This window comes from Ambystoma mexicanum, chromosome 13, assembly GCF_040938575.1.
Source record: "Ambystoma mexicanum isolate Mex_15411 chromosome 13, UKY_AmexF1_1, whole genome shotgun sequence".
In the NCBI taxonomy this organism is placed as follows: Eukaryota; Metazoa; Chordata; class Amphibia; order Caudata; family Ambystomatidae; genus Ambystoma; species Ambystoma mexicanum.
In genome coordinates, this window is record NC_090938.1 from 605,268,056 (window position 1) to 605,292,964 (window position 24,909).

Sequence of the window (24,909 nt, forward strand, 5' to 3'; positions counted from 1 at the left end):
ATTGCACAGGTGTGTGGAAATGTGTAGGTGTCACTTCACTGTCCAAAGAGGTATGACCGTCATACTGCAACAAGGACCCACTTTTGAGAAGACATGGTGATAGAGTTGAGCTTGTCAAATTAGATCTGTCAGACAAAACATTTGTAGCAGACAATTGACTGTTACTTTATAGTCCAATATTTTGTAGTTCTTGCGCAACTACATCTTTTGGAACTGCAACATTACACAGAGACATCTGCCGATTTAGTCTTTCAGTTGTCCAGGTGAAGTAAGAGGCAGTTTCTGAGGAAGGAATTAAGAACACTAGCCATCCCTGCCAAAAGACTTAGGTTTTCCAGCTTTTGTGAACAGCCATTAATATGTTTTGGAATAGTCCGTTTCACCCATCAGCTTTTACAATATAATTCTCTTTCACTGCATCTTCTTCTTGAGGCTCACTCCAGATTCCACCAGTAGCTACTTTTACTCCTCTAATTTTCTTTTTAAAGCATCAATTAGTCCCTCTGCATCACAATAGGTTTTCAATATTTCGTAAAATGCTTTGTCTCTTAATACGGTTTCTTGGCTGCGGGTATGAAGTAGGCAAGTTGAAACTTCATAATGTGACTGCAATACAACAAACCTTTTGCTTGAGCTGTATACTGGGGTAAGTGACTCGCCTTAAGAGCGATCCTATCCATCCCCTTGGATTTTTTGCTCATTCTTGCTCTCCTTGGCGCTAACCTCCCCCCCCCACGCAGTGACCTACAACTCAGTCTAGCTGCTCACATACTCTGACCTCGACTACAGTCTGTGAGGGCTTTCAACCCATAGCGCCTTGCCAATAACATTAGCGAAATCAGTAGGCCATCTATACTTTAGAGAGTTACTCTAGAGGAAAGGGATGCTGTGAAAGAGTGGTGGTCATTGTGCAGCATTCATCTGTATGTGTGAAAAAAGGGAATGCCAGTGTGTAGGGACATCAGATGTACCCCCGCCCCAAACATCAAATAGATGAGAAAAAAAAACATTGCTTACCTGACTACAAAAGCACGACTGCCTCGAAATCCTTTTCTTCACGTATTTCTCTTCCACTTTCATCAAGACCCTCTATCAGCAATTTCCAATTATAGGCTCAAATTCTCCATCCTTCCAAATACACAGAGAATTGTCGGAATCAAAGAAAAGCAGAGAGTGCCATGATTTGAGTTACTGCCTAAAAGAAGAAATAAAAAAGTAAATTTAGTATACTCCCAGTATTTGTGAACCAGGTCTGTACCCAAAACCATCAATTTATAGTGGGCTTGCTATGGATGTTCCTGGCTGATGTGTCCTGATTTGTGAGTGAAGTGGTCACTGGCGTAACAGAGGCCCCTGCAGCCCCCGCGGTGCGGGGGGGGGGGGGGGGTTGGCGCTAGCACATGTCCTGGGAGGGGGCCCCACTTGAAGAAAAAAAAATAACATTTTTTAAAATCTTTTTTTTGTATTTTTTTTAAATCACTTTGCCTTCATAAAGAAATTATTTCTGTAACAGAAATAATGTCTTTATGAAGTCAGAGTGACTTCAAAAAGAAACAATCAGCCTCATTACAAGTTTGGCTGTAGCCTTGCCGGTAAAACCGCCAGGCTGCCGCCAAACTTGCGCTTTTTTCCAGCATCCGCAAATGGGCAATTACCGGGTCATTACGGCCCCGCCGGACCTGGTAATTGCCCATTTGCGGGCGGCGGAAAAAAATGCTCCCCATTCGATCCCCATAGGGTTCAATGGGAATGAGGAAATCGGATGCACCGGCACCATTACACCCGACATGCTCTGCTCACGGGTGCCGGTACGCCCGCCAGGTCAGACCTGGGGGACGGGAAGGCACCCTCGAGCAGAACTCAGTTTGCCGGTCTAGTAACAACAGTACCGGCAAGCTTACCGGTACCGTTGTTACCGGACCGGCAAACTTAGACTGAGGCCCAATTTCTTGTTGAAGTAATAGGGCTCCCTTCAACCCCATGACGTGTGTCTGTCAGTGTATGGTGAAAGGGTGCACACAAATGTACGTGTGCGCGTGTACGGTGAAAGGGTGCACACTTAAATGTATGGGTGGCTGCCTGGGTGTGCCTGCATGGTGAAAGAGTGCACACTTAAATGTAAGTATGTCTGGTGTGCATGCGTGTATATGGTGAACAGTGCTTGTGCTCAGTGGCGCAACAAAACCTACATTTCAGGGGGCTGATGCTTCAAATGTTGCGGGAGGCGCTAACTTCACGGGTGGTGGGGGAGGCAAACTTTTTTGTGTGGGGGCATCTAACTTCTTTACGCATTTTAATGAGACAATTCTAGTGCAGCTTCAATGTTACAAGCAGTTAACTCTCTCCTTTAAGTGTGAAAGCACCCACTTATGAACTGTTGTGAGAATGAACGGACTCCTGTTCCCTTTCTACACTTCCAATCACTTCCCTGCCATGAAAGTGCTAAACACACATCACAATTTCAATTGCCTAAAAGATTTGTCATTTGAATGCAGGTACTAGCAGTGAAATGCTTTACGTTAGTAACTGCTTGGCCCTTGTTAACCCAGGTGCCGTTTAACATCGGTGTCCTGTTCTGTCCGGCAACTGCTCTGAAGGTCAGCCAGGTTGAGTCAACATAGCCCAAAATTACTGGGGGCGAGTGCTGCAGCCCAGTCAACTGAATATTGTTAAGACCCTACTTGTGTTTAATGCCTTAATTATTTATTGGTAATCGTCATTACTCCTAGCCCTATTCTTCCTTGTCCCTGTAATTGTGTATGAGGCAGTACTTGCCTGATACACAAGCACTGGGATGAGGTAGAGGCACATGGAGGCAGAGGTACATGGAGGCAATGCCTGAGTTAGCTACCTGTATCTTCATTACTCCTAATCCCACTCTTTCTCATCCCAGTACTTACCTATGAGGCCTAGAGCCTCAAACGTAAGCTCTAGGACAAGGATAAGGTAATTCTGGGGCAAGGAGCTGATTTTGTAGGTTGGGGTAGGGCATGGGAGGGAGAGGGCATGTGTGGGAGGTGGGATTGTGCAATAGATCATAATGGTTGTCCATGTCCAGGCTAAGCAGGCATGATATGTGGTATTAGTGGCTAGATGGGCATTTTGGTGCAGCCAGTCTAGTTATTCCTCAATTTGGTATGACTTTTTTTAAACTGCGCATTTCTGATAAAGCAGTCCTGCTAAGTGTAATTACCTGGCTAGATTGGCATTTGGGTGCTGCCAGTCTAGCCATTTCTTACTGCAGCATTGTATATTTTTTTGAGCATCTGTGATAAAATGATATGATAGAAGTCTATTCTAACACGCCTGTACACAAGTGATTCTTGGCGCGACAAGCAATGGAGTGAAGATAGAGGGAGTGACAAGACAAATGTTCTTACTAGGCCTTGTGTCATTCAAATCGTGCAAGTGCGAGAATGAGAAATGCAAGGGGAAAGGGAGAAGAAGGGCAGGGAAAACAGGGCTTTAATGCTCTGAGTTAGTGCAGCCAGGACAGTGCATCTCTGGGTAGTGCAAGGAGAACAAGGGACTGTAGAATTACAGTTACAGTCCCTAAGTGCATGGTAGGCCATCGGCAGTGCAAGGGTGACTGATCAAGAAAGAGCCTGGACTCAGTGAGACTCTGAGGGTAGCCAAGCAACCAGTCGGTATAGCAGGCAGGTAGGTCAGCAGGGGAGGGAGAGAGCAAAAGCAGAGGAGAAGAGGAAAGTTTTGAACTGCTTCTGGACATCGGGTGGTCCGCTAAAGTTTGAGAGGGGCAGGGAGGCCATTCCAGAGGGAGGAATCTGCAGAGGAGAGAGATCTACCACCCCCACTCTCTGCCTGAAGAAGCATCTAGCCCTTAGAGAGTTGGAGGTAGCCGGTGGAAGGGCTACAGAAAAAAGGTATTTTGGAAGAGAGTGTTGGTTGTAGTGTGGGCCCGACCCCTTAAAGCCTTGTGGACAGTGCAAACGGCCTTGACCTTTATTCTTGCAACCACCGAGAGCCAGTGGAGACATTTCAGGGCTGTAGAGATATGATCCCTGGGCTTGTGGCCAAGGACAAGTCTCGCTGTCCTGTTCTAGATAAGTTGCAGAGGGCGGAGAGTAGAGGAAGGCAGCTTGAGAAAGAGGTTGTTGCAGTAGTCCAGCCTAGAGAGAAACAGGGCTCTGGAGACAGTGAGCTTTTGGGGGAAAGTAAGAAAGGGAAGAGTCCCTTTGAGGAGGAGCAGCTGGTAGGTAGTGGGACCTCTTGGCGACGTCCGAGATGCGAGGAGAGAAAGAGAGAGTAGAGTCGAAGATGACACAAAAGGTTTTTTGCCTCGCAGGAAGGCGAAGGAAGAGGGCCCAAGGTGGGTGGTCAGAGTGAGAGAGGGAAAGCAGGGGCAGGGGTCCCAATGAGAAGGATCTCCATCTTAATGGCACTAATGTTGATATCGTTAGAGGTCCACCAATCCTGAATCACGGATAAACAGTCAGGAATGAGCAAGAGATGAGAGGAGCCTGAAGGAAAGCTGAGTGCCATTCGCATAACACTGAAAGTTAGAGGAGAAGGTAGAGATCAGGTGGGCCAAAGGGGCCAACTAGAGGTTGAAAAACCAGGGTGAGAGGATAGAGCCCTGGGGAATGCCACAGGAAGAGAGAGAGGTGATGGAAAAAAGGGACCAAGTTGGACCTGGGAGGGGCAGTCCAAGAGGAAGGAGGTAAGCCACTCCAGACCCTGATCCGTGATGCCCAGGTTCTCACGTAGTTGATTGATCAGGATGGCGTGGTTGACTGTGTCGAAAGTCAAGGAAAGATCACAGAGGATTAGGACAGAAGGAATGCTGGAATCAAGGTTAGAGAGCAGATCATCACAGGTATTCAGGAGAGATGTTTCCGTGCCTCTGGCAGCTCTGGAGCTAGACTTATGGTCATGGAGACAACCAACAGATTCAACGTGGAGAGTAAGCTGGGAGATGGCCAGCTTTTTTCCAAGAGTTTTCCCAGGAAAGGTGTGATGGAGATTGGGCGATAGTTTGCCGGACAGGTAGGATTGGCAGACTACTTCTTGAGGAGTGGGTGCACAAGGGAGTGCTTAAGGGGAGAGGGGAACGTTACAGTGGTGAAAGAGTGATTACAGAAATTGGCCAAGGTGCAGCGAGGGTGTCAATATGGCCATTGATGGTGCTGGAGGCGCAGGGGAGCACCTGTTTGGACAACACTTTCATGGATTGGACTTGTCTAGAAACCTTGCCAGGTGTTGTCAGAGAGAAAGAGGAGAAAGGAGGAGGAGGGGTAGAGATGGCCAAAGGGGGGCCGAGAGAGGAAGAGGAGATAGTGGACAGGATGTCCTGAGTTTTAGCTGAGAAGTGAGAGGCCAGAGCCATACAGAGGGCCTGGGAGGGAACAGGAGAGATGGAGACCGCAACAGGATTGACCAGTTCCATGAAGATTTTAAAGAGTTTAGCCGTGGTGTTCGAGGCAGCAGAGACCCGGGCTTCAATGTGTGCTCTCTTCTTGATGAGTGTTATTGCTTCAACTGGCATTTTTGTGCATCCAGTCTAGGTCTGTATAAATGTGGCCTGGCATGCTTTACTGTAATTTTATAACGTGTCTACACTGGTCTACATTGTGCAGCCAGTGGGACATGTTTTCAATGTGGCATGGCATTTTTAATAGCAAAGCATTAATGTTCATGTGCACCGTTGGTGACTTACATATATTGGATTGGTGGTACCCTACAAAACAATAGCAAACACTCTGGCTATTTGGCCAATTATTCTCAGAAAGTGTGCTGTATATTGCATTAAAAAATATATGTATATCTTTCTCCTAGTACAGTGTGTGGCATACCCTTCAGCAGCACGTTCATGCGTATTGTGCAAGCGTGATAATCTAGGCCGGCCCAGAGTGTGGCACGACCATGATTTGTTGTCGAGATGGGGGGGCCCCCTCAGCATGGCTCGCAGAGGGGCCCCCACATTTTGTGTTACGCCACTGGAAGCGGTGCTTGGTAACTTCCTCCAAGACTTCACCCATTGTGGCTTTAACTAATTGCATCTGCTCGCTAATAAAATTCTGGAGAGGCAATACGTTCTTAACTGCAGAGCTCTTGTACCTAAAATGCTGCAGTCATTTTGTGTGTGTCCTTTAAAAGACAAGCGCCTGTTTCAGTTTCTTAAATGTAACTATCAACCATAGAGAGTCCCAGCTTGCAGACAGAAACATGTACAGGAAATGATAGGGACCAGAAATGGGAGGGTATGCAGGGACAGAACCCATGACCGAAGCGATCTTTACTGGGTGGGGGGATAAAAAGTAAATATTACACCTTAGCAGGAAGGCCTTTGCTAATGTGAGCCAGGCACTAAACTCCAGAAGGGTCAGAAGTCTCCCCCCCCCTCCCCAGCCCCATAAACATTGCTACTGTGCCATAAATTATGCATTACAGCTGAACTTGTGCAGCTCTCATAGCAGTGGAAAGATCCTGCAAAAAAACTAAACCAAGCCATGGGTAAATTTTGCAGATGCATGGTTTCTCACACGCGTGCCATGGCATGATACATGTAGATAACGTATTACTTAGGGGGTCAGGTGCACCTATCTGAGGAAGGCATGGACCTATTTGTGTGGAACATTATGGGGGCATTGGAGGAGAAACAGCATTAAAGCCAAAGGGGGCAGCCAGTAGGAGCATTTATCCCCTACTTGTCGACGGTTTGAAAGCGATCAGCCTGATCAGTAGAACAGTCATTGTGTGGAACTGGGAAGGAGTCGCCCCACCTACGAAAAGGGGGCCTCTGTATGCTGAACAGCTAGACTGCCTTAAGGCAGTGGCCTTCAAACTGGGGGGGGGGGGCTGAAGGATTATGTTGATTGTTTAGAATAGAAAATATAAGCATTTGTGGTGGGGGGCAGGAGTTATATTTTACTCAAGGGGGGGCTCAGCATAAGGGAATAAGGTGACCTCCCACTTTCAAATAGCAAACCAATGAACAGCACTCCTTTCACGCCTAGGTCGGGAAACTCCCGCTACCGCGCCGGTCCTCTGATACACAAGGCTGCTGAAAAATCCGGAAAAGCAAGAACATAGCCCCAAGCAACAACGTTTAACAAGGATTAACTGGTCCCATCATTAGAGGGGGAAAAAACAGAAAAAGCATTCACCCCAGATCAAAAAGATATTTTCAAAATTAATGACAGGGATCACTAGCCCTAGTAAGCATTCAATCAGTTTACAGGCAAACTATCTTCAATTAACTGCTGATGTCAAGTGGTTGGAAAACATAAACTGCATTGAAGGGGCAGTAAAATCCCTCTGGGAACCTCCCCTGTATAGAGAATATGATGAGTATAGCTAGAACATGCAGTAATCCTGAGTCCCCGAAACTTACATTTGTATATTTTAAATCATGTAGCAATTTCCCCAAAATGTTAAACTAAACGTAGATGGAATAGAGCACGAGTCATGGGGGAATTGGAACACTGTCCCCCGCGCATAAAGGCTGGTATAACTAGCCCTACCGTGAACCGAAAAGACAGGGAAACAGGGGTAAGCCCTCAAAATAAATGGGGTGGGGGGGAACTCTGCTTCACGGGTATAGCATCCGTAACTTCCAGCAGTGAAAAAATAATATTCAAAAGGATTACAATACAAAATTACAGTCTTTGAATGCCAGACAGTTCACTTTGTAGCACCACAAACCACACACTGCAGTTTAACTTGTCCAGCAACTGCGATCCATGTGAACCCAAAGTCCAAATAAGAGACATATTTCCGTGTTTTTGCATTTCTTATGTCCGTTTCCACCACTCCTTCTGCTTTTCGTTTGAGATCCTTACCATCTTTGGGTACTAGGAAACAAGCCAGTTGTATGTGATATTTCTGCATTTTAAAGCCGGAACACACAAAAAAAATCAATAAACGGAATTGTAAATATCATACTGCCCCCCTCCTTCCATACTCGCTCATTAACTTGTTAATCAGAGAGGGGTTAACCCCCAATTTCTCCACCCACTACCCCCATCAACACATGCATTCTACCCCCACACACAGTCCAAAACTCACCTCTGCCTCCTGCAACGACTACACTGGGGCTTACAGCGTCTGTCAGCCCTTGCGCACACTTGTCTGCGGCAGGGGTTTGACAAGCATGATAATTTGATTTGGAAAGATAGCTCTCTGCGGTCAATGAGCAGTCTTTCTAAAACGACCAACCCCCTACCCCCCCCCCATCCCCCAATCGGTACAGTGAAAAATATCTTTTCACTTAGTATCAACGATCCATCTAAAAAAGGAGCCCGAATCTGTGAAAACATTGCAAATCCCCACTTTAAGTCACGTTAGTTTTTAAAAAGCATTTCAGGTTTTCAAAAAATTTACAATGCTTCAAAAGATTTAAAATGGAAAACACCACATGCAAAGATTTTAACGAACCACATGAAAAGGCTAGGGAAAAAAATAATTCTAAAAAAAGTCCACAAAAGAAACCATGTGAACAGCACAAATGGGTCAGAAATACTGGTTGGATAATATAAAAACACATTTATACAAGTCTCAGAAGACACCCTGTTCAGATTGTGAAGTTCTAGCTCTATTTTTTTTTTTTAAGGCTGGTCCTGGACTAGCCCACAGATTGGCGGCGAAAACCACACCTGGATGCACATTGCACAGGCCAGATATAAACCTTCTGCACTTCTACTTAAACAATGGAACAAAGGGAAAAGAAATCCTTACCTGCCTGCGTGACTGGGTCAAGTGCTTCACTGGATTTTTCTTGCTGGGAAACAGGTGGTTAACTTGACACCCCAAAGCTTGGAGCGATGCTGCTGCAACAAAAACAGTTAGCCAAGGAGATATGGGTCTACCTGAGACTTCAAAATTAAGATTAGATGAGCAGGGGTTAAATCCAGCTCTTGGGTGTTAGGCAACAGCTAGTAAGCAGGACATAATGCTGGGAAACCAGGACAGAGTACACAGTGCACTGTAAATGCAACTACCACATGAGACTTGAACTTTCAGTACTGCCCCAAACTGGACATGAGAAAGGAACAGCCTCAAAAATAGTTTTGAAATCCCTGACTGCGACTCCTAACTATACCTTTAAAATTGCCCCACCATCACCCACAGTGAGGTTCATGGCCCATTCATTTATTTGGTGTCCCTTTCAGGAAAGAGGAAAACAAATAGGATGAGCAAAAAGAGCCAGGAAATGCGCGAGTGACGGCTGGGGAAAGGAGCACCACGTAGATAGGTCACTGAGCCTCCAGTTTCCATCTGTGAAGCTGGGGGCTTGGTAAAGCCTGGTCATGGCTGAGGCAGGCCCGGTCCCGAGATCCAACCAGACATCAGATGCCGGATCTCGGACCCGGCCAGCGCCGTCCGATGGACCAGAGGGGTGACAAGGCAGAGGGACAGCCAAGGCAGGGAGGCTGGTGTTGTACGACATCCGGTTCCCCCACGGCAGATTGCTGGAGCGCAGCAATCTGCTGTGGGGAAGCCGGATATCGTACAACACTGGAAATGCATGCTTCCGTCCCCACTAGTCTCCTCTCCACAGTGGCCCCCAAGGTGGGGTTACAGGCATTGCATTGATCCGGCCCCCCTGCTTGCCTCCTCTCCCCACGCGTTCACCTTTGTGGGCCCAAAGGGGGGGAGGGACTGGCAAAGGCCTGAAAAACTTCTCCCAGGCACCCCCTACAAATGTAGTGAGCCGAGAAGCAGCATCCCTTACCAGGCAAGATGACACTGGCGGCACCAGCAGGAAGCAACAACACAGCGTAGAAGCGCCATCCGAATGCAGGAAAGCCCACTTCCAGGCTGTATTTATTTCCTGTTTCGTAGCCATGTCGCACTGACTGGGCAAGGAGTAGGGGGGGCAGTGGCTCACCATGCATAGTTGTGATGCAAAGAAAAAGTATTTTCTCTTTTCTCACCGTCTTATATCACACGTGCCACAGATTGAAGACCTCTGCCTACAGTATAGCTATTTTGAAGGCAAAATACTCAATTGTTATCTTGCTGGTAAGACTACATAGGAGTCTGCATTTTCACAGTATACTAGCCAAGTATACATGAACATGCATGCAGGCACCTAATCAGTAAGACAACGCAGGGTAATGATGGAACTCTGTCCTATACAGACAAACAGCGGAAGAAATGCCCTTGGGGGGTGGAAATCAAGAAAGACATCATGTGGTACGAACAGAATATGGCCAGAACAGCTCAAAGCACTGCCTGGCAGCACTGAGCGGTAAGGTTAGGCACATACCCTGCAATGTTCAGATCAGAACCCCTCACCTCATAAAGGCAGTAAAGTCTCAGAAATCATGCCAAAGGATCTTCGCCCGCCCACTGCTCTTCATCCAGGGCCCCGGGCTGCCGCCACTCGTCCCCCACTATATCATCCCCAGCGAAGGAGGACTCTGCAGCCCCAGAGGCATCCTAGCCCATGTGAGCCTGTGCAGCAGTGCAGAAAAAAAAGAAAACATGCGGCTGTGGTAAAAATGGGATGACATGGGGCTTAATTTCCAACTAGCTGAGCGCATTGCTGTTTTAACCGTGAAAGCCGTGTTGCGCAGATAAGGGCGAAGAAAGATGGCACATAATCCGACTTGCTTTTGGCAGCCGAATTTGGGAAAAACATCTGCACTTAAATTCCCTCACCGTGCACGGCACAGCCACAAATAACTTCTGTTTGTGGGGGTAGGGGATAATACCATCCAAGAAGACGCACAAAGATCTGCTGTTGCTACAAGCAAAATCAAAATAGGAAAAACAAACCCACTGGCACCTAAATTTACCTGGCGCTTCAAAACACTTCCGAGCGCCTTATAAATACACAATAAAAAATAAATGCCTGGTCGTACACGGCATGGAGTGGTCCTTCCTCCGTGATTCTCTTCCTAAGCACGTATAGACGTCCTACGTGAAAAACGTCCCGACGACTTAACAGAAATACGCGAAAGACATCATGACGCCGTAAAGGCATTTTAGCCGCTCCGATAGGACAGCGAGTAGAGCGCTCGCTTTGACATCTGTGTAGAGCCTGCTGACGCAGATTTGAATCCCGGCATGGCAAAACTCAGCCTTTCATCCTTCCGAGGTCGATAAATGAGCACCACACACTGTGGGTAATAATAAGCAGCGCTCAGATACCTGAGGGTTCGTAGCGCTATATAAATGCTAAATTATTATTATGAAAGTGTTAAACAAACGCACCATGCTATCGGGTCTCATAGGGACTTTAAATGTGTGATTGATAATGACAGCAACATAAGGCCTCTTTAACCTTCTCTGCCACACATTACAAAGGGACAAATGAACAACCCTGTCCCTGGGAATTCCAAATCTCCCCCCCCTGCAGGAGAAAAAATAACTGAACTGGAGAGCTGGAAATTCGTACCCATCTGCTGCACATACATATCCCCCATTTGCTGCACATAAATCCTCCAACCCCCTCCCTCTCCAGCGGGGAGCATAATTAACTATTCGCTGTACTGTTGACTGGTACAGTGGAAATCCCATTGGGAAAGGTGGAATGCGCTGCCCCGCTCCCTAAAACACATTTCCCCCAGGCAAATCGCCCATCTCCATGAGAAAACCCCAAAAAGAACAATCCGCCTGTACTTTAAGTAAATCTCACCTCTGATGCACATTACAAACCCCAAAATACACAGAAATATCCCCTTACCCCGCTCTGCATTAAAGTAACAATCAACGTGAGATAACTGACGAATCTCTCCCGCTGAGTCCTGCCTTCACTCTCCTTCCAGCTTGTGCAAAGCTAAGTTGCCTTGCCTTCCCGCTCGTGCAAAAAAAAATGAGGTGAACTTGCAGAGCACGTGATTCAGACCACATGATGGGGTGGAGGCGGAGCGTTGCTATGGTCCGTTTCTCGAATGGGAACTAGACACTACCTTTTACCGAAACGTCATGTCCTGATTCCAGGCAGCATCAGGTGAGTGCGTGCAATCCAGCACTTGTAGTGAATTTTATATGCATTTCTTTTTGCATCCGTTAACTTAGACGTTCTCACCCCTTTGTTATATTGGTAAGAGGAGCCCTTTTGCAACCTCTGGAAATGCACGTGGAAGCTGTAATTCGTTGTATTGTACTTATCACATGTTGAAATTAATCACGATTTTATAAACATCTGGTTTTGAAATTACACAGGGCAGCCTGTTGTTGTTGCTATTGTAGACACAGTAGCTGCTCCGGAGCTCATTTACGGCATGGTTCAGGCGCTGGAATACTCGCAGACGCAGTAACTGCTGTGCAGATACTACACAGACCCTGCTCTGGTGTAAGTGACTACCAGGGCTACCCCCTCCACACTCCTTCCCCCGCGCACCCCCTGGTTAACAGGGGGAGGGGCGGGGATAGGATGTGCCACTTTAAAAAAAGAAAATGTACTTTTTTATTTTACCAGGTGGTAATGATGTAAATAGGGTGCATCAGCACCCTATTGTTAAATGTACTCTGCCGCCGCAGGCGCTTTTAATAACAAAGGGGCGCCTACCGCGCCTTCTGCCACTATGCCAGCTCAGGGGAGCCCTTTAAAGACTCCCCGAGCTGGCGTGGTGGGGAGCTAATGGCGCCCTTTTGTTATTAACCGCCTGATTCATGGAATTAATTGCGTGAAAAACAGATTTGCGCGCCTTTCCCCCCCGAAAATCCCTGTTTGAAGTATGGGGATTTTTGGGCAGAAAGGCACGCAAATCTGCATTTTTCACGCAAATAATTCCATGAATCAGGCAGTAAACGCGCCTGCGACGGTGGGGCGCATTTAATAACTATAATGTGCTGACAACAGCACCCTATTGTTAAATGCGGCCACAGCGGCGGGTGCCTTTAATAGCAAAAGGCCACCTGCTGTGCCTTCTCCCCCAATGCCAGCGCTGGGGTGCCCTTGAAAGACTCCCCCGAGCTGGCGTGGCGGGGGCTAATGGCCTCAAGAGACCAGGGCAAATGCGCCGCGGGCGGTTGCCCGGCCCGCCCTCCCCTAAAGCCGGCTCTGGTGACTACATATATAATAATCAGGCCCGTTCCTTGACCCGGGCGAAGTGGACGACTGCCCCGAGGCACAATTGCCCCGGTCTCTTGAGGGTAAAATTTCCCTGGGTGTGGGGGGCGATTGCCGTGGGGAGAGTAGCCGCAGCACAGTAGTGGCAGCTGCTGACTGGCAGTCACATAGTACTTTCGTAACGTCACAGAAGTCAGAGGCTCTCTGAACTTTGCCGCCACTTGGGGTGGTGCATAAAAGGGCACCTTTCCTGGTGGCCGCCCGCCTTTGTAATCAAGCAGGAACAACACACCACAGTGGAAAAAAGGAGCCTCCCTTTGAGCATTCCCGGCTTCCCGCCCCAACACTCCAATTGATTTCTACCCTGACCTGAGCGCAAAGAAAGAAGACTGCATTGCCTCCCCGACTCGCTTGTGTGCAGAACTACTCAGAAAGAAGGTAGGTACAGCCTGATGCTTCTGTTGACATTTTAGAAAATGTTCCTTTAAACTGTGTACATAGCATTCGGCTGGTGCTCAAACAGTAGTTTACATAGTTCAGAGTGTGTTCTGGACAAAAGCGGGTAAATGGGAATATTTTGTTTTACACTTTCCTAGCCCAGATTTTTTTCCAACATGTAAACGCCTGCTTCGGTTGGATCGAGTGCGTGTATTGCAGTTGCTTTGTTGTCTTCCTGCTTCCCCTTTAGAATGTGTCCCACGCCTGAAAGGGTAAATGGCAGAACGTAGCGTCACTCTGTTCTGTTCCAAAAAAGTCTAAACAGCAGAAACATTTCTTATTTAGAGTTGAAAGCGTATATTGGAAGTTGCTGCTGTTCTAGACGCTTTCAGCCGCAATCTTTCTTCTTTGTTGGTTTTAATTGGACAGGTTTGAAACCCGGTACTGTTTTCTGCAGTTCGGAGCACTTCATTATTTTAGAGTTAGGATTCAGGGCAGGAACGTATTGAACTAATTACACTTCTTTTCATGGTTCCATTGAAGTTTTATCCCCCTGCAAATTGTTCTTCGTCCTGGCTGGAGTCCTTTCTCGTACTGAGTTGGCTGCAGTGGTCCAGCTAGGATTTCTCGACATGGTGAACCTGCGCTGGGTACACGTGGGCCTATGGTAAAGTTCCCCATAAACCAAGGGGAATATATTTGATAAGACGGTTTGTTTGCTTTTGCTCGGTCCCGCGGACAAGATCTGAGTTTGAGCTTTGATGGTATATCTTTATTTCATTGTTTAGAACAGAAAAATGGTACTCCTTTCATCTGCATGGCAAGGATGATGGGCCGAAAGGTTCTGGCCAGAATTCGAAAACTCAGTCATTGCAAAGATCTCTGGAGGTTTACATGCATATCTAACTGGCCCTATAGGGTGAGCCCCTTGCATGGACAGATGTAAATGTTTTCTGCTGCGCAATAGTAATCTGCATACAAAATAACTCTGAAGTGTGAATATTTGACCACTCATAATGCAATCAGACCAATGCCCACTTTTTGTCAGATGCTTTTTCTCCACTCTTGTTTCTTTAAAATAGGCAGAAGAAGCACTCTCTAATCGACTTTTACAAGGAGCTGCCATCTTTATGCGTTTCATTCTGCATTCCTGTAAAGGTTATATAAACAGGCCTACAAGTACCAGAATGCAATCTGATATGAAGTTGATTATTTCAGTCCAGAAATTGGACTACTTGAGATCCTGTCCTGTTGGTTGAATTACTTTGAAAAGTTCTATACAGGCCCCTGGAGGCCATGTGAGATGGACGGATGGTATAGTGAATGGGTTCCACTTCTATTTAAAAGGGTTTCTGCCATTTAATAAGTGACCAAATGTAAGGTGTCTTTCACTGAAAGAGATTATGCCCAGTGGGTGTAAGGCTCAAATAAGGACGGTCATGTAGAGTGAAAGACATTAAAGTGGGACATAAAACGAGATAGTCAAGGAAAAGGTGAGGAAAGCGAGACTAAGAAAGGGTTAACAAAAGAGAGGAAAGTATATGCCCTATACGGGAAGCAACATGGGGGCAGAGATTGCATGTGAGAAATTGAGGCAATGGGCGGTTAAAGGTCAAGAGTGAGACGGAAGAAAGCTGAGGGTAGAGGTAGATGTGACTCGGAGGAGGAGTTGAAATGTAACTGGGAGAGAGCACTGTGACCAAACTGGTAGAGACTGCTGTATCACACTTGCTGTGACATGCACACAGGAATGTGCAAATTGGCTAAGCGCCAGGGCTGCAGGGGGACTCTGAAGTGGAGTCCAGCCCTCCGTGCTCACATCAGCTGTGAATGCCTTTGTTCGATGTTTCGTCAGAAGAGTTGTTTGCTGACTAGTACTTTCCTTTGGCACAGAGCACGGACCGAGTACTGAAAAGTGAACGCTCATAGATGTGCCAGTAGTCGGGCTGTAGTGACCAGCTGCCTATGTGGGAAGTTGGTCCTAGGTGAAGTGAGGGATGCTCTTACCCTTAGGCCACACCCTGCTCTTTATTTACCTTTGTGCCCCTTGCTTCACTCTGGCCTCGTACAAAAGCTTTCAGTTTCTGCTTTCTTAATAGTTAAAACAAAGACCATCAGTTGTGGAATATTGAATTAGATCGATTGAATTTCTGGTCAGATGCTGCCCACCTATTTGACCTGGAGGCTGGCATCTGTACTGTAGATAAGTAGGATGTTTCCACTGTATGGCTATGTGAAATGAGTCAGAGGCTGTGATCGAGACCTTCTGCTTTAAAAGTGAGTTTCAAATGACAAACGGCACTCCAAAAAACTGCTCAACAATCGGACCCGATTTGACCTGTTTGAGGTAATTGGTGAGATGTAATTGAAATGAAACCCTGTAAACAATGTGCCATATGGTCCTAATTCAAGCAGCCCTTTCTCTGAACCAAAATTCATTGGCCCTCACAAACCTTAAAGTGTAATTCATGGTAATGAGTGGAGTTTTCAGAGTACCCTTTCACCCCATCTGCCAATTCAGAGCCGTGTTTTGTTGTAGTTGGGTAACAGCGTATTTGGTTGAGAGAGGGATTGAGAGTTGCAATGTGAGATGGTGAACTGGAACCTGTCCGCCAGTGGTAGGAATTGGCATACATCATATTTGTCCAAATGCTGTCCAAATACTAGAAAGGTTTTGTTCAAATAGGTATGGCCATGATCTAGCCTCTCCAAATTTGGCCCACTTTCAACTCAGCACCTTTAGAATGGAGCATCCTTACTGCTGCTTTGCTTCGCAATCAATGCATCATTTAAACTAAAAAGACATTTTAAACAACATTTTTGGGGAGCTTGGATTATTCCTAGCAAGAATATTGCAACATGTTATAATTGGGCCATACTTTCTGGCTATTTTACTTCAGGCGTTTGAACGTACTGGCAATGTCGAAACGAATAAGACCTTCGTGAGCACAGAACCACAGAGAAAAAAACAAGTGGCGCTAGGTATCAAAAGTGCCAAAGTACTGTCTTCATTCTTCAAAAGAAGTAGATGGGCACCCTCCCGAGACCAGACAACAGGCGTCCCTGAGGAAACGGTACTGCCTGTGGTCATGCCCCAAGTTTCAAGAGATGAGGCCTCAAGAACCCAAGCACTAGAGGGCAATGATGGCCAACAGGAACAAGGCACTAAAACATGTTGGTTTGGAGACATTTCCTTATGGCCTAAATCAATGCCTAGACATGTGAGTGACAATGCCTAGACAAATGGGCTCCTTCCTTTCCGACATCTTTTTCTCCACCTGTGGTGTCCCCCAGGGATCCAACCTCTCTCCCTGGCTTTTCAACCAGTATCTGGCACTCCTTGCCCACCGCATCGCCGCTCTCTGCCCCCACTTCCAGTGCTATGCGGACGATACCCAGCTCATTTTCAGGCTACCCTCTGCCTCCTCCTCTTCTTCCCTCATCTCCGACTGTCTGTCTGCTATCCAGGAATGGTGTGCCGCCAATGACCTCTGCCTTAACGCCAGTAAGACTGAGATTCTACTCATCGGCACACCCACTCCCTCCTTCCCTGCAGCTCTCTGGCCGGCCTCCCTTGGCCCCCTTCCTGCCCAAACCTGCAAGGCTAAAAACCTTGGGGTCATCTTCGACTCCACACTCTCCTTCTCTCCTCATATATCTGACGTCTCTAAGAAGTCACACTACCAGCTGCACCTCCTCAGAGGTATTCTTCCCTTCCTCTCCTTCCCCCAGAAGCTCACTGTCTCCCGAGCCCTGGTTCTCTCAAGGCTGGATTACTGTAACAGCCTCTATCTTAATCTGCCTGCCTCCACTCTCCGCAACTTATCCAGAACAGAACTGCGAGACTTGTCCTTGGCCTCAAGCCCAGGGACCGTATCTCTCCAGGACTGAAATCTCTTCACTGGCTCCCAGTGGCTGCGAGGATTAAGTTCAAAACCCTCTGCATTGTCCACAAGGCCTTCTGGGGCCTGGGGCCTAAATACCTTCAACTCTCTCTTCCTAAATATCTTCCTTCACGAGCCCTTCGCTCATCCGTCTCCAACTCCCTCATGGTCAGCCGCTTCTCGAAGCAACGAGCTGGAGGTAGATCTCTCTCCGCAGCAGGGGCTCTGGAACAGCCTTCCTGCCTCCCTGAAACTTGAGGAGAACCATCTCCGGTTCCGGAAGCAGCTCAAAACCTTCTTCTTCGCTTCTGCCTTCTCTCTCCCTCTCCCCTGCTAAACCTGCTTAACTCCCCACTGAAATTCTGCACTAAACCTGCATCTTGGCCACTCTCAGCGACCTCGGTCCAGGGCCCAGCCACTCTCCACTTGCACTGCCTCCCTGGCTCCCCCTGCACTGTGGGACTGTCACTGTATCCCTACAGCCCCCTTCCTAGCACTTGCTCTGCACTTACCTCGCACTTGCCACCAGCTGGCCCTTTTATTTATTATTTATTATTTTATTACGCTACTTACCGTGTACTGCACTTTCCCCCCCACCTTCCCCCCTGCACTTTCTCCTTTTCCCCTTACCTCTGCACTTGCCCGATCTGAATGACACCTGGCCTAGTAGGATTGTTTGTCTGTCTTCCCCTTGTTTCCCTCCCTCCCTGCCTCGTCGCGCCTTGAAACACTTGTGTATAGGCGCGTTACAAATACCATATCATATCATATCAAATTGTAATGGGAGGGCCACATGCTATGCCACCTCCTAGTTATTCATACCCAAAGGATGACAAAAATAGGCACTTTTCTTCTTCATATGGGATCATGGTACTACCGAACATAGAAACAGTCTCCAGGCCATGCTGCAATATTCTATTTTGACTGATTTTTGCTGTAGGCTTTTTGACCCTATGCCAAAATCAAAACTTGATAGTGATGGCATTAATAACTGCAAGCATATTGGTAACTATTTGAAAATGCACGAAGGGTCTCCTGAACATGCCAAATCCAGTGGCAAGTGGGTGGATGCTGAAAGGTGCCTCACAGGACATGTTGGTGTTGATTCTCTCATGCAAGATCAAATACAGGCAGTGACCAAGAGTTGGCGGGCTGTGCTTGAAAGAATTATGTCAGTTGTCTTTCTGTCAAAAAATAATATGGCATTTCGTGGCTCTTCAAACAAGTTACTTACTCCAAACAATGGAAATGTGTTGGGCCTTGTTGAACGACTAGGGAAATGTGTTCCGATCATAATGGATCATTTGCATTGAGTGACCTCACAAGAGATCCACAGTCACTATTGCGGAAATGTCATTCAGAATTAACTAATTAGTTTAATGGGGTCTCAAGTAAAAAATGCAATTTTCCAAAGGGTGATGGCTGCAAAATATTTATTTTGGTTTGTACCCCAGATATCAGCCACACCCAGCAACTGTCTTACACTGAAGTAATGGTAGATATTACAGGCAAAGGTATTTCTGTGAAATGTATTCTGAAATGTCAGAATGCGATCTAGGGATGGACAACTGTATTCTGAAATGTCAGAATGCGATCTAGGGATGGACAACTGCCGTGGTCAGGGGTATGATAATGGTGCAAACGTGATTGGGGTAAACAAAGGAGTCCAAGCGCAAGTTCTGAAGCAATACCCCTGTGCATTGTTTAACCTATGTGGCTGCCACAGTTTAAATTTGGTGGTTGACGATGCTTTATAATCCTCTCTGAAATCGGTTTCTCTTTTTGGTGTACTTCAGAGACTCTACAATTTGTTTGCAGCTTCAACCAAACGCTGGAGCATTCTCAGTGAGCATGTAAAAAATCATTCCTTGCCCGCAACTCCTTAGACTACTGGACTTACAATGAGCCTTTGGAAAGAGAACGAATCAAAATGGAATGCGAAAGAACCTGAGGCAGCATCCAGGGGGAGGGGGGAGGGAAAGGGGCGGGTGGGGTGACGTTTGGGGTTTATTGTTATGTTGGAAAACTCAATAAAGAGAAGTTTAAAAAAAAATCTTTCCTTGAAAAAGTTCTGTGAAACACGATGGGAATGTAGAATTGAAAGCTTGAGAGCTATGTAGTATCAATTTGTTGAGATACACACAGCACTCGTGAGCATTGAAGAAAAATCAATGACCCAACATTGTCCTGGGAGGCTAAATCCCTTGCTTTACACTTAGAAGATTTCAGTTTTATTTGACTTAAGTTGTGAGGGTATGAGCTTCTATTTCAGGTGAACATTGTAAGCAAATCCATGCAGTCCAAACACATTGATTTGCTGGCCTGCAATGACCTGCTTAAGAACTGCATTGCCTTTGTCAAAAGTTATAGGAGTGTTGGTAACAGCAAAAGAGGGAGCCTTACTTTTAAGGCACCCTACTTTTAAGGCAACTATACGGCATAGAAAAAAAAGAAATTTTTTGCGTATGAGACTCAGGACGAGACCCCTGAGAATGAAGGACTTTTCAAAGGAACAGTATTTTATACCCTGATTGACGCCATAATGTCTTCGCTCGAAAGGCGCTTTTCCCAGTTGTCTGCGCATAATACAAGCTGGGATTTCATGTACAACATAAAGCTCTTGCCTGGGAAGAAGAACTGATAAAACTTGCAAGCACCTGGAGCAATTGTTAGCAAAGGGTGGTGATAGTGCACCAGAATCTGATATAGATGGTTCCCAGTTGGCCGAGGAACTGAGACATAGCCAGCCATCGCTTCAGAAGAGTTCTATTATGCAGCACATTCATCGTACAAAAACACATTGGTTGTTTCCATATGTGTGGGTTGACATGAGGCTCTTACTAACAATTCCAATTACAGTGGCAAGTGGTGAGAGGAGCTATAGTAAATTGAAACTGATAAAGACATACTTGTGCTCCACAATGGCTGAAGAAAGGCCATCAGCCCTTGCAATACTTTCAATTGAGAGTGAACTTGTTGGAAAAATGGATTATGCAGCAGCAATAAATGCATTTGTAGCAACAAAGTCGAGGAGAGTGCCCTTAACATAGACTAAAAATGTTGACACAAAACTTTAAAAGTAGTATATACTGTTTGTGTTCCCTGCTTTGTCTGAGGAATTACTGCAAAGCTCTTGAATCATGATGTAATAAAACTGATTTCATTTGTTTAGCAGTGATTTATTGACCTTGGGTAGGAGTTACTTAAAAGTGTAGTTAAGGAGTGGCGCCCGGGCGTGGGGTGGGCCGCTTTCTAGTGTTTCGCCCTTTGCATCAAATGGACTAGCAATTGCCCTGATAATAATACCTGTGCAGGTTAATGATTGCAGACGTGTACTGTCTCCAGCTCCTCTAGTTTCGTTATGTCCCCCTTCACCTCTTGCCACAATTGGGACAGTCCCACTTGCATCATGCCTCAACTGCGACTGAATAGTGTTCGCTATCTTGTCCCCAAAATCCTAAAAGCATTAGCGAAGGACCTCCTGGGTGACCACTTAATCTTTTGCAGTGCCTGCCAGCGCCCCCACATCCTCTCCTGCCCTGGGACCCTGATATCCCCCAGCCAGGACCTCGCTGTCTCTGCGCCAGAGTCTCTGCAGATTGCCCTCCTGTGGTTACTTCAAACTTGGGGCCACCGTCCCCTTGATTTAGGAAATAGTGCGTGGGCAGGTCTGATGGGGGGGGGGAGGGGAGCCCAGCCCCCCGCCTCTCTCTGATATTGTTTTGCATCCTTTGGACCTCTACTGGACATTTTTTCAGGGCGTAGGAACCTCCACCTTCCACCGCTTTGTGGGTACGCCCTTGACTGTGTGGGTGGGGGGGGAGGTTGGAAATCTGGAAATCCCCTCTAACTCTGCGCAGTGAGCCACTGTTTGTTGTCCTCCTCGGGTTTCAAATGACCCTCCTCCTGGCCTTGCTGCCAGGATCACTCTGCCCTGAGCCCGACCAAATAGCCTCTCCCTTATTCTTCCTTGCCCACCACGGATGTAAATGGACTCTTTAGCCCTCTATTCAGCCTCTGGATTGCCCCGGGGAGGCTGGGGCCGCACCGGTCACTGTCTTCTATGCGTGGTGCGCCCCTTGCTCCCTTGTCGTGCTTCTGGATGGGGGTGTGTTGGCTGAGGCACTATATGCAGTTCCAAAATTTACCTCAAATGGGCCTCCAGCCGCCCCGGCTATAAGACCACAGGGCCTCCCCTGGTCTTCTCTGCAAAGTGCTGCCTACAAAGCTTGGGCAGGGGAACTCCCGCCAGTCGCCCCCACTCCTCAATGTCACTCAGCTCAAAGCTGGTGATCACTGCCTGCACTGGCCAGCCTCTTCCTGCTTGCACCTTTTCCTTGGGCCCAGGGCGCATGCTAACTAACCTGTGATGGCCCCTCCCGGCCCTCTTGGCCGCTCTGGGTGCTCTTCTCCGGTCCGCAGCTCACAGCAGTCCTCCTGATCTCTCCGATGACACGCTGCTTTGCCAGCGCGGGGGTGGCTCGGTCCCGCCTTGATCTTCCCGCTGGTGCTCGCCCACAGGGGAGCCCCAGCTCCACGAATGCAGCCCCTGTGGGCCTCCAATATCCAGGCAGCTCCTTCCTGACTGGCTCCTACACCGCCTGACAGCGGCTGCTTTCCGCCACCCCGATTCGCAGCCGCACGGGATCCTCGGCCGCCCTGGGTCTCCCTGAGTGCTTTTTGTTGCTTGCGGTCTGCAAGCGTATCTCTCAGCTTGGCCCGCACTGGCCGCGGGCATAGTGCCCCCACACCTCAGACACCGCGGACACAAAGGCTGCAAACCTGCCTCTGCCAAAGTCCCCCAGCGATCCGGGCTGTTGCAATCCACCATTGCAGTCTACATTGATAAATTCTCGCTTGGGGAAGGCCCTTTTATTTAATCAATCTTTATTGTCTTTGGCCCCCAAGGGGATGGGGGGGAGCTCAATGACCGCGCTGCTCTCCCCTCGTTGGCCATCATAGAATCCAAATCACAATGCACTTTTTAATGGGTGTCCATCATAGATGCCAGTACAAAATGCTGTTTTTTTAAAATAGAAATGATATGTGCTTTTATGTGGCTGCACTGGCATTTTGGGGCTCCCTGTCTAGCCTTTCTTTGCTGTGACCTGACACTTTTTTTTTGTACTGGGATTCTATGACAAAGCAAGCATAATGAGTGTTATGTATCTAGACTGGCATTTAGGGCAGTCAAGCCATTTCTTACTGTGATGTGGCTTTTCTCACTGGGTATCAAGGGTAATGCGAACATGATAAGCAATATTATGCATTGGGCAGCCAGTTTGGAAATTTTTTATTGTTGTGACAAGACATTTTTAAAGGCAAAGCCAACAGGAGTGCGAGGCAGAGCCATTATAGGCATGTTTTCTTATAGTATCATTACTGGCATTATGTTATGTGCAGTTGATTTGTACCGCATCGCTGGCACCCATGGGCAGTCTCCAGGCTCTCGCATGGATCTGCAAAAAAGTGTGGTGGGGTGTTAGTGGGGAAAAGGGCAAGAGAATAGGTTCAGAACTAGGAGTACATGGAGTCTGTGAGTGTTTTGCATGTGGTCACTTGTGAGCGGCCTCGCACATTGTAACCGTATGGCTAAGATTCCATGCCTCGGGTGTGTGGTAGTGTTTTGCGTTGGTGTTAGTGTTGTGCGGTTATGATGGGTTGGTTGTGTGCACTGGTTAGTGTCCGTAAGGGATTCAGAGCCGCAGGTGGGCGTAGCTGTAAGGTAGTCCGGCATCTTGGTGTGTTGCATTTTAGATGTATTGAGCTATGTGGCTGGTTCACTCTGGATCAGCATAGTAATGGTTCTCTGTTTGAGTGTGACTAGTCGAAGATCTGGTGCAGAGGAGTCAGTTATGTAGGAGGAGCAGGAAGGGAAGAGGGTTAGTAAAGTCGGTCAGTTTGTTGTGCTCTCTCTGGGGCAGCCCTTTGGATGCCGCTTGACGGTATCTAGGCAGGTTCTTCTTTGGCCCCTCTCGTCTCCTCTCTAGTTGTTTGTCTGCATTGTTGTTGTTTTTGCTGGTGTCCCTTCTAGGTTGTCATTGTCTGCTGAATAGCCATGTTTTCAGCAGCTTCCTGAAGGTGAAGTGATCTTCTGTGGTTCTAATTACTTTGGGCATGTTGTTCCAGGTGTTAGCAATTAGACTTGAGTACGCTGTTACAACGTATTTCCTTTTTTCGTGGTGTTTTGCATCTATTTGTAGGTCGTTGCTGGATCTTAGTTCCATTCCCGGGCGATACCGGCTAATCTTTACTTGGAGGAATTCTGCTCCTTCTCTGTGCAATGCTTTGTGGCGATGCAGTGCTTTGAATTTGATGCACTTTTTTTTTACTGGTAACCAGTGTAGGGTTTTCAGTGCTGGAGTGATGTGGTCTCTTCTGTTTGGTTTTAGTAGGATCCTTGCTGCTGTATTGTACACCCTTTGGGGTTTCTTGGTGAGTCTTTCTGGCATTCCTAGGTAGAGGCTGTTTGTGTAGGTAATTCTTGTGAGTATCAGGAATCTGAGTAGTTGGAGGATGAAGCATTTTTGGCGTTGACTTGCGATTCCTGTGATAGTCCTTTGTCCATGAGTATTGCTAGGTTGTTTACTACATTGGTAGTCTCTGGTTGCGTTCCCACGCTGATTGACCAGTCCAATTGACGGTTCCCTCCGTCGAACCCTGCAGGTGAGAGCATTATTTCTGTTTTTGCTGGGTTCAGTTTGAGGTTGTTCTTTGTCATCCAGTTGTATATGTCTGTGAGGCAGTTGTTGAGGGTTATTTAGTTCTTGTGTTCTGTTTGTTTTCACAATCAAACAAAAGTTGTGTCGTCTGCGTAGTTGTAGGTGGTAAGTTTGTAGAATCAAATGATTTTCATCAGTGGGCACGTATAGATGTTGAAAAGTAGAGGGGAGAGGCTGGACCCTGTGGGACTCTGCAGGATATATTTTTGGTGTTTGAGGTGAACAGTGGTAGGTAGGTTCGTTCGGTTGGTTAGGAATAAGGTAATCGACTTTAGTGCGGATTCCTGCATGCCACATTCCATCAATCTTTTTATTAGTGTTGCGTGGCTGATTGTATCAAAAGCCGCTGAAATGTCCAATAGAAGGATGGCCGATTGGGTGACGTCTGCATTTATTTTCAGGTAGTCCCATATCGATAGAAGTGCTGCTTCTATTCCTCTCATCGGTCTGAAGTCAACTTGTGATTGGTCAAGTATTCTGTTTGTTTCGATGTGTTTAAGATGTATTTTGTGGACGTGGTTCTCCAGGATCTTCGCTGGGTAGGACAGGTTGGCTATCGGTCTGTAGTTGCTTGGGTCTTCTGTGCTTTCGGACCTTTTTTTATCAGTGGTTTGATGTATGCTGATTTGAAGGAGGACAGTACTATTCCTATTGAGTGATACATTCATTAGGTCCCAGAAGCTTGTCGCTGGGGGTTCTGTGGTTGAGGATTCCTTTGAAGACGTCTGGGGGGCAAGGGTCCCTTGGAGATCTTGAAAGGTTGGTGTCCTGATCAGTGTGGCAAATGTTTCCTCTTTGATTGGTTCTAGGCAGATGGCTTTTGCTTTAATCTGTGTTTTTTCTGGTGTCTGTGGTCCAATGGTCGTATTTTCCCTGGCTA

General features: G+C 47.1%; 1 protein-coding gene and 1 long non-coding RNA gene across 10 annotated transcripts in view; one reads left to right on the forward strand and one right to left on the reverse strand.

The window, feature by feature from the left end:
- LOC138521542 (uncharacterized) overlaps positions 1 to 11,874 on the reverse strand; it is a 133,673-nt gene extending 121,799 nt beyond the window's left edge. The window contains exons 1-3 of one of the 2 annotated variants that reach the window (XR_011283071.1): positions 11,654 to 11,874; positions 8,698 to 8,786; positions 1,018 to 1,195 (exon numbers count right to left, since the gene is read on the reverse strand). This is a non-coding gene — a long non-coding RNA (uncharacterized lncRNA). Of the gene's footprint in view, positions 1 to 1,017; positions 1,196 to 8,697; positions 8,790 to 11,653 lie in introns of both variants that reach the window. The other variant, XR_011283070.1, reaches the window with a different exon arrangement.
- The window catches only part of LOC138521540 (signal transducer and activator of transcription 5B), a 1,967,228-nt gene that overhangs the window by 502,483 nt on the left and 1,439,836 nt on the right, over positions 1 to 24,909 (forward strand). Inside the window, exon 1 of one of the 8 annotated variants that reach the window (XM_069634462.1) lies at positions 11,902 to 11,920. The exons of the other annotated variants lie outside the window; for them this stretch is intronic. The gene's annotated coding sequence lies outside the window, so the exon portion shown is untranslated. Of the gene's footprint in view, positions 1 to 11,901; positions 11,921 to 24,909 lie in introns of those variants that run through there. 8 annotated transcript variants of the gene reach the window in all.